We start from the raw sequence: 10,787 nt of genomic DNA, 5'->3' as shown, positions 1-10,787 counted from the left end.
TAGAGCATCTCAAAGGGAGGTCAGTCTATACTGGAGTGGTAGCTGTTGTTGTATGAAAATTCCGCTAACGGAAGATACGTATCCCAACTGCCCCCGAAATCTAACACACATGCTCTAAGAATGTCCTCGAGAGTCTGAATCTTCCTCTCGCCCTGCCCATCGGTCTGAGGGTGGAAAGCGGTGCTGAAATGAAGACGAGTACCCATCTCGTCGTGAAACCGCTTCCAAAACTTGGAAGTAAAACGTACATCTCGATCCGATACTACCGAGACCGGCACCCCATGACGTGCCACAATCTCTCGAACATAGATCTCGGCCAACCTCTCTGTCGAGATACTTTCCTGAATCGGAATGAAGTGAGCACTCTTGGTAAATCGATCTACGATGACCCATATCGAATCCACTCCACGTGCGGTCCTCGGGAGCTTTGTGATAAAATCCATGGTGATGTCTTCCCATTTCCACACGGGAATATCCAACGGCTACATCTTGCCGTGGGGCCTCTGATGCTCTTTCTTGACCTTCCTACAGGTCAAGCAACGCTCCACATACCAAGCTATATCACACTTCATGCAGGGCCACCAATAATCTGGGCGAAGATCCTGATACATCTTCGTCGCCCCGGGATGGATGGAGAATCTGGACTTGTGGGCTTCATCCATCAGTACCTACTGTACCCCTCCCCAGTAGGGTACCCAGACCCTCCCATCCAGGGTTAACAATCCACATCTATCGTAATCGAATGAGGCCACCTGGCCTGCGATTCTCTCACTCTTTCGGCGCTCTTCCTTCATACCTTCCACCTGCGCCTCTCGGATTTGCTCCAGCAATGGAGTTATCACTGTCATCCTCAGACATACGTCTTGAATTGGAGCCGCCGCCGCTTTCCGGATCAGGGCGTCAGCCACTACATTGGCCTTGCCCGAAAGCTAAAGGATCTCGCAGTCGTAATCCTTAACCACATCTAACCACCGACGCTGCCTCATATTCAGATTCGGATGATCCATGAGGCACCTTAAACTCTTGTGGTCCGTGTAAATAGTACACCGGACCCCATAGAGGTAATGCCGCCAAATCTTGAGGGCGAAAACCACCGCCCCCAGCTCCAAATCATGCATCAGATAGTTAGCCTCGTGAGGCTTCAATTGCCTCGAAGCATAAGCTATCATGTGACCTCGCTCTATCAACACTGCTCCCAGTCCTGTGATCGAAACATCACAGTAGACTACGAAATCATCTACCCCCTCTGGCAGAGTGAGAATCGGTGCCTCGCATAGTCGCTGCCTGAGCGTCTCAAAGGCTGCCTGCTGCTCGAGACCCCAGCGAAACACCACTGACTTCTTGGTCAGTCGGGTCAACGGTACTGTTATCTTGGAGAAGTCCTGAATAAATCTCTTGTAATACCCTGCCAAACCCAGGAAGCTCCGAATCTCGGATGGAGATCTCGGGACCTCCCACTGCATCACGACCTCAATCTTGGCCGGATCAACCAATATACCCTTCTGGTTGACAAGATGCCCCAGAAACTGCACCTCGCGCAACCAGAACTCGCACTTGGAGAACTTTGCGAAAAGTCTCTCCTTCCTCAAGGTCTCTAGCACCTCCCTCAGGTGCTCCTCGTGCTGCTCCTCAGTCTTGGAATAAACCAAGATGTCATCAATGAATATTATAACCGATCGATCTAGTATTGGTCTGCACACGCGGTTCATGAGGTACATGAACACGGCTGGTGCATTGGTGAGCCCAAACGGCATCACCACAAACTCATAATGACCATAACGGGTCTCAAAAGCGGTCTTCTGCACATCCTCGTCCCGGACCCGCATCTGATGATATCCAGACCGTAGATCAATCTTGGAAAACCAAGATGCTCCCTGAAGCTGGTCGAACAAATCATCTATCCTCGGGAGTGGGTATCGGTTCTTCACTGTTACCTTATTCAGCTCCTGGTAATCTATACACATGCGATGCAACCCGTCCTTCTTCTTCATAAATAGGATCGGGGCTCCCCATGACGAACTGCTCGGCCTGATAAAACCCTTGTCTAGTAGCTCCTGCAGCTGCATAGACAACTCCTGCATCTCTGGAGGAGCCAACCGATACGGTGCCTTGGCTATCGGAGCCGCACCGGGGACCAGGTCGATCCGGAACTCAACCTGTCTCTCAGGAGGTATCCCAGACAATTCCTCCAGGAATGCATCCGGGTACTCTCGTATCACCGGTACATCATCAACCGTCGTCTTGCCCTTATCCCGGGTATCCACAACATAGGCGACGTACCCCGCGCAACCCTGCTGTAAGTAGCGTCTCGCTCTCGCTGCTGAACAAAGAATCGGTCCGCGTTGTGGCCTCTCGCCCTAAATCACTAACTCTCCCCCGCTAGGAGTGCGAACCCTCACTAACTGCAGCTCACAATCAATCACCGCCCCATTGGAACTCAACCAATCCATACCCACTATCACCTTATTCCCTCGCAGGGGAATAGGAACCAAATCTACTGAGAAATGCTCATCAAATAACCGCATCTTACAACCCTTATGAACCCTCGCGGCCCTAAGAGTCCTGTCATCAGCTATCTCCACATCGAGTGGGCAATCCAGTTCCCCCGGAGCTCTGCTAAATCGCTTGCTAAGTGCGAGTGACACTAACGATCGTGTAGCCCCTGAATCAAACAATACTAGAGCTGAGATACCGTTCACTAGGAACGATCCTATAGACAAACACATAACCATAAGCAATAGACAACAATAATAAAGAGATGATGGAGAAGATACATACCCGTAACCACATCAGGAGTCGTCCGAGCCTCCTCAGCTGTCAACTGGAATGCTCTGCTCTTCGCCATTGGCGTCTCGGCCCGACCCTTTCGGCCGTCTGTAATCCTCAGGGTAGCAGGAGCGGGTGCCACCACCTGTCCTGATGATGCTAAACTCGGGCACTGGGACCTTTTGTGTCCCCTTTGATTGCAATGAAAACAAATCAGATCAGATGCCGAGGTGGAGGTCGCAGTGGTAGTAGATGTACAATCCTTACTCATATGCCCGGTCTGACCGCACTTGAAGCAGCCGGAACTCCCTGCCTTGCACACTCCATCGTGCAACCTGCTACACTTGCCACACCGACTGTGGCTCTGCTAACCTCTAGACCTGTGATCAGACACCTTGGGCTTTTTGCCCGAACTCGCTGCGCCAGACGTCAACTCCGACTTCCTCTTTCTCTTCATCTCCAGATCGATCTCCCTCTCCCAAGCCCGTGCTATCATATCCTCTAGCGTTTTACAGCTGGATCGGCTCACAAACTGGCGGATATCACTCCACAACATCTCATGGTATCGGGCCTTTTTCATCTCCTCGTCCGCTGCATACTGCGGAACAAGAAGAGCCCTCTCCCTAAACTTGGCGGTAATCTCCGCCACAGTCTCTGTCGTCTGCTGAAGGTCCTGAAACTCCCTAGCAAGCTGATGCACCTCAATGATGGGTGCGAACTCGACCCTGAACCTGGTCGTGAAATCACCCCAGGTCATCGCATCCAAAGCTGTGTCATCTCCAATGGCTCTCCCAACCTCCTCCAACCAGTCTCGTGCCCTGCCCTTCAAAAGACAGGATGCCAATCTGCCCTTGTCCCCCTAGGGACATTTGCTGGTGCGGAAAACGTTGGCAACATCTGCCAACCACCTGGTACTAGCAATGGGGTCTTGGGCCCCATGGTAATCGGGAGCTCCACAGGCTCTGAACTCCCTGAATGTGAGCGTGCGCGACCCCATCATGGCCGCCACCTCAACGCGGAACGCGCTCAGCCTCTCATCCATAAGCTCCAATATACCCTCCTTGATCGAACTGAAGATCACAGGAGTCTGCTCGAGAATAGTGCGTGTGATCTCTGAGGAGAGGAACTCCCTAGTCTGCTCATCTAGCTGTTCGGCCCCCGAGCGCGAACCTGATCCCTCACCTGAACTGCCACCTCCTGGTCTAGGGCGCAAAACCACCATTCTGAAAACACATAATGACAAACATCATAATACAATTGTAACTCGAGGAATCATATCTACAACGAGTTCCCTGGTGTTGTCTCAGCCGTCCTTGATTTGAGTACGGATCCTATGCTTTCAGTAGTACGGGCCCATACTACCTTCCACATCTATCCGTACTTTCCTCAAGAACTGCCCTGACTCCACCAAGTCCCTTCTACTGCTACTGCTCTCAGCTACTCTCATACTAGGCTTGCCCTAGGGTAATCACCAACCCACTCTCCACCATCAGCTGCATAAGAAGTCCCTGCTTTCTTCCCTTAACTAGCTCGCGAATACTATTACATATTACCCAGACTAGATAATTCTTCGAATGATAGATCCTACCCTACAATGGTTGGACTTAAACAAGAGCTGCGAAATAGAGCTAGACCTAACCTTCTGAAATTATTTAATCCTCGCAATATGTAACATAACATATTCATTTACTAGTTAGTAAAAGATAGCTAAGTCTCCTAAAAGCACAAAGCAAGCAGCATTCGAGCATCGAGTACACGTAATAAAGCATCTACTACTCTGGCTATCATACTAACAATTATGTACTAGCATGCAGTTCTCAATAAGCTGAAACACATATAGTAGGCACATAAGGCATCCTTCCTAGATCCTTAGTCCTAATCTAACATGCTGCTCTAATAAAGCTGATAATTATAGCATAAACTTGTATGGGTAATTTAGGAGTTGACGACGCACAATTTATATGACTAGTTCCAGTCCGATGTCATTGACCGCGTACCAATAACACCAGACTGGGGGGACTTGATGATATATGGTCCACTAGCATGGGTCGGACTGCTCTAGCGTGCCAGCCTGGCCTGGCGCGCTAGAGCAGTCTGGGCCATGCTAGTGAACCATATATCATCAAGTCCCTGCTTTCTTCCCCATACAAACTTGAAGTAAAAGTAGATGAACTTTTTAACCTCTCAAACTTCTCATCTGAGTATTTCCGTATGTTTTTCACCCACCATGTATTTATTTTTAACCCACTTCAAAGTTTCCCCTGGTTTTCAAAAAAAAAGAAGAAGAAGATAAACAAAGAGTTCTGTAGAAAATGAACTGTAAAAAAAGAAACGTATAAAAAAAGGGGGGGGGGGGGAGATAGGAAAGTGGCACATATGCTTCTTTTGAGCCAATAAGAAAAAAAAGATGGAGAGGAGTTCTACTGAAAGAGCAGCTCTGTAAAAAGAAATTCATACAAAAGTAAGGGGTCGTACAAAAAAAAGGAGGTATTTTTACAGTTCACATTTACAGCAGATTGTACAAAATATTACAGCAATAAGCTGCCAACTCTAATCCTACAATCGACAAAAGAAAAAAAAAAAGAGGAATGGGTGTATGCAGTGCACACCATGGACAAAAGCAGTTGCAGGTGGGACCCGCCTGGTCCAATTCTCGACATAAACAAAGTCAAATACAGCCGGCCCCACCTGGATCTCCTCCTCCAAATCCTGCTCAGCGACCATTGGTAAACAAACCAAAGCAGCTTGAACGCAAATCACCATCACAGACGGACCACGTCCTGCCACCAGTCGACCTCCTTTATTCTTTCTATTCACCGGCAGCTGATGAACCAAACCTACATAGCTCCGATTAAGTACTTCCAGCCATCCAACAAACCAACGCCTGCACATAGTTTCAATCGTTGGCCTCCTCATGCTTCTCCGATCTTCCTCTACATCCAGCGAGCTCCGGCAAGGAACTGCGATGCATACCCACCAATCAACCGCTTGCTCCTACAACACACGGTTGGAACCCGAGCACCACCAATAATTTCCGATTCCGACATAGTGTCACCAACATCGACTCCGATGAAATAGATCCAAATATGGCCGCCATCATCACCATCAGAGGTCTACCGCCACAACGACCCGATCTGAAAGACCACCGGTAACCACATCTAGCACATTGTCGGCCCAACCACTACGTTCTCCGACAACGCCACCATACGCCCATCGCTAGTCAACCACCTCCTCCGCCAAACGCACTACAACCTGATGCAGACCACCAATCACCCTTGATGTCACCAGAAAGATCGAGGATCTGATATCCTCTACAACCGCCGGTGACGCCCGGCGAGAAACCCGGGACCGTTCGTCGTCTACCCAATTGATACAAGTCCACAGACATGACTTTTACAGTTTCCAAGGTCATGAAGTTGCCGACAGATATCCTCTTTCCTTTCAAAAACGACAAGGGAAATTTTGGAGGCCCACACGTGTTATCCTGGAGCCTTAATATGTCTGCCCATATCATATAAAAAAATGATGATAATACAGAAAGGAAATTGGGCTTCCCTTATTAAAAAATCGGGATCTTCCACATTTTTATCTTGGACCTTTTATCAAGCGGGCTTCAGCAGATCTATCTATGGGCTTCCACAATAATGATATTTTGTTATATTGGGCTACACCAAAAAATAAAATGGGCCACTCTTGCAAGACAATAATCAATAATTTAAAGTTGACATGCCTCAAACTCCGCTCAATAGAAAACGTTCCCAAAAAACGCGTTGCGGCCCGGAGATATTTTTAAAAAAAAGGAGGGAAAAAAGTAGTGCATCACTACTACTGCTACTCGTGAAGCGCTTAGAAACAATTGCGATAGACAATATGAATCGATTTATTATTTCAAGAAAAAATACTAACTATTTGATTGAGTTACCTTTTCAGATAATCGCCCCAGCGCCACACACTCAGAGTGCGCCAACAACAAACTCGTGGAGCGAAGCTCGGTCTGTAAAACATTTACAGGGGACTTGTGAAATGTGCACCGCTGACCAGTCACTCAAAGTTCCCATCCAGTGGGCATAGAAATATAAATCCCCACCCGGTGCTGGCTGCGGGTCTCGTCCCTCTCACCGGGGCGCGCATGCGGCGCTCAGAGCGTCTATTTCTATTAACAACTTTCAGATGTGACCGGAACGTGGGAATCATGGACTAAGTGCGTTGTATCTATTTACAGACTTCGGAGCTTGGCACAACATCTATGCCGCATAACAGTCTTAGGGACTGAAGGGAAAGCTTACGCTTCTTAGCTACCCGGCCCGACATTTTATCGACATCAGTGTCGCGTAAAACCCTTTAGCAGCCTCGGTCCGCATGATCGCAGCAACAGTTACATTGCACCGCACCGATCGGCTTGCACTCCTCTCAAGAAAGGAGTATCAAGTCACCTCAAGCAGTACTTGGCTCATTGCACAACATCATGGCTCTCGTGGGAAAGGTTCGGTCGTTCTCTCTATTATTTAATGCATTGGTGTCTAGTCTGATCCGATTGTCAGCAACCCAATCGCATCACACTAGGGGGACTTGACGACGCACAATTTATATGACTAGTTCCAGTCCGATATCATTGGTCGTGTACCAATAACAACAGACTGGGGGGGACTTGATGATATATGGTCCACTAGCATGGCCCAGACTGCTCTAGCGCGCCAGCCTGGCCTGGCGCGCTCCTGCCAGCCCTGCCTAGCGTTCCCTTGCCAGCCTTGCTGGGGACTCCCTTGCCAGCCCTGCTGGGGACTCTCCTGCCGGCCCGGCCAGGCGCTCCCTCGCCTGGAGCTGCCCTGCCATCCTTTCCTGGTGCGCGCCCGCCAGCCCCGCCTACCGCCTCCGGGCGGCCTTGCCCAACTCCTTGCTAGTTGGGCCTGAATTGGGCTTGGCCCAAGGCCTAACCCAATTCCCCTTGACCTAATTGTCCACTATAAATAGAATAGTGCCTCCTCCATGAAGGAGGACTTTCCAAGGACTCTTTTCCAAGTGGTTCAGCCACCACTAAGACACTTCCCTAGACTCTTCCCCCTTGGCTCAGCCGCCGCCCTATACTCCGGCAGGGTGGCTCAGCCGCCACCCGCCGCTGACAGCCACCATACACCACCACCAGCACCAAGATGGTCCTCTCTAGCTAAAGAGAACCATCTCAGATCTACCAGATGATCTAACTTGACCGTCGGAGTCCGCTCCCGGGGCACAGTCCCTGGGACGGCTCTAACGACTTTGCACTGTGATGTCCAGATCTCCACAGCAGCAGAAGACCAGAAGACTTGCCGGAGGTCGATGTTGCATCAGGAGTACTTACTTGAGCTCGGCTGATTGCATGCACCACACCCTTTTTCTATTTTCAAAGTTCTTTTCTTTCTAAAAATTCTTTTCTCTTTTCTAAAACTCTTTTCTTTTGAAAACTTTATACCACTTCCTTAGTTTGAGTTCAGACACACTCGTAAGTGTTCCTGAATCCCTTAAACCAAGGCTCTGATACCAACTTGTAACATCCCAAAAACATGAGCCAAAAAAAAAATTCGTTTTGAAAATATTATAAAAACTATAATCATCCATAATCAATGAGAAAATCAAGTGTCATGTATCTCAAAATCTCATATCAAATGTTGTATCAAAAACAAATGAGAAAATATATCAAAGTCTCAATCATTCCCAGGCTGAAAGCTGTGGTGTGTGCCATGCGATCATCCCGAGCCCTTCCCTTGGCTAGTAGAAGTACCTGAAACCAAAACTAAAACTGTAAGCTTAGTGAGCTCCCCCAAACTACCACATACCATACAGTAACATATAAAGCAAATATCGGGCCTTGCCCACTGCATCGGACCGAAGTCCGGAATAACTTGGGCTTCGCCCACTGCATCGGACCGAAGTCCGGAATAACTTGGGCCTCGCCCACTGCATTGGACCGAAGTCCGGAATAACTTGGGCCTCGCCCACTGCATCGCGCTTGCTCGGCATCGGACCGAAGTCCGGAACATATAACACATAACATACACATGCATGAATCACAAAGACGTCAAGCATACATAACTACTTCGCGGGACCACCCCGGCATCGGACCGAAGTCCGGTAACATATAAACTGCATCGGGCTAACCCCGACATACTATAACTACATAAACGGGCCGGCATTGGTGCCGTAGACCCGTTCCTACTGGAGGGAAACTCATCTCGCGTAGCTGACTGCTGAAATGCTGAGCGGGAAATATCTGACTGCTGCTCCGGCGACTCCCCGACTATAATTCCCACAATAACACTTAGTCAAATAATGACAACTATTATTAGGGTAAAATGACCATTTTACCCCTGGCTAGGTTCAACGTCCTGGTCAAAGTCAACTTCCAGTTGACCTGACTCGCTGATTTGGCCCACCAACTCGCCGAGTCCCTATTCTTTCATCTGCCCCAACCCGACTCTACTCGCCTCTTTTGGCAAGAACTCGACGAGTTCTCCTTCAATCATAACATCAGGACAACCTTCAACTGACTCGCCGAGTTCCTCCTTGGACTCGTCGAGTTTATCTTCATCATATGAACATATCTAGTATGTGACTCGCCGAGTTGTATGAACAACTCGTCGAGTCTATCTTCATGGGTTGGGAGATTGCCTTGGACTCGCCGAGTGTGTTCTTCCACTCGTCGAGTCCCATGGTTTCCAGGTCCATGATTATGTCTATTTCGTTGAGTCACTCAATTGGACTCATCTAAATCTCTTCTAAACTCAACTGGGTTCCTTAGAATCCTAACAAGTTTGGAGAACCAAACCCACGCCTCGCCGAGTCCCAAGACTGACTCGTCGAGTCTACGAACGACCAAGCCTATAACTCGATTGCTGATGTGCAAAACTTAACCGAAAGGTAGATCTGGGCTCCTAAGGTCGATACAACACGTAAAGTCATGAACTTTACGTGCATGCATGGAACATTTGTGCTCAAAAGACCAAAATGGGGGTTTATTACATGCATGGGGTTCTCATGGCCATAGAGATTACACCTTTATGCCATGAAGACCCTTCAAGGTTCCAGATCTGAAGGTGTATCAACTTGGGACGTCCAAATCCCATGAGTCAAGCTCCTTAGTCTAAAATAGCCATAAGGAGATCTAGGCAATCATAAACCAAGTGAGAAGCTTTATTACCAGAAAGTGAGGGGAAAATGGTGCTGATCCTGGATCTGCAATCTTCTCTTGAAGCCCTCCTTCTTCCTCTTCTTCACCTAAACTTCAAACACACAAGATAACTCAAGAAATGGCACCCAAACACTCACAAGGCTCAATGGTGGCGAGTTAGGGTTTTTTGGACGTTAAGGGAGTGATAAGGGAGTCCACAGGGGCGTTATGTTCTTTAAATAGGGAGACAAACCCTTGAAATTAGGGTTTCCATCAGACAGCTCCTACTCGCCGAGTCGGCCTTCCGACTCGTCGAGTAGACCACTTAGTTCCCGATCCGGATTCGATCTTACTCGACGAGTTAGGCCTTCAACTCATCGAGTCCAAGGGTAAAATTATAAAATTTGACTTAAGTTAAATGCATACCTGGAATCGGGTGTTACATAAGCACTCTAACTCCCATTCTTTTCTTGAAAATCCTTCTTTCTCTTCTCTTTATGTGAAACCACCACCATCACCAAGGTGGTGGCATCCACCATCGGTCACCACTGCCATGGTGGTAGTGTGTGGTGGTACTCCAAGTCGTTTGGGGGTTTGGGTTGTGATAAGGGGGCGTTTTTGGTGCAAAGCCCTAACCCTAGTTGTAACCCTAATTATGACAATCTACTTTGTTTCACCTAAAAAGCAATGAACTTTGGAGTGTTGGGATTGGAATTTTTTTGGCATTTCGACTTTAAGGGTTGTCACTTCTGTAAAGAACTTATTTCCAGAAAATAAGCCATTTTGGATTGGGTCTTAATGGGTAAAAAAGCTAATTAACCCTAAATGACCAAAGCTGGAAATATTGGAAAATTCACTAATTTGTCACTGTCTTTGA

Source organism: Lactuca virosa, chromosome 2 (genome assembly GCF_052849685.1).
Source record: "Lactuca virosa cultivar CGN04683 chromosome 2, Lactuca_virosa_CGN04683_v6, whole genome shotgun sequence".
In the NCBI taxonomy this organism is placed as follows: Eukaryota; Viridiplantae; Streptophyta; class Magnoliopsida; order Asterales; family Asteraceae; genus Lactuca; species Lactuca virosa.
This window is presented reverse-complemented; position numbering follows the sequence as displayed.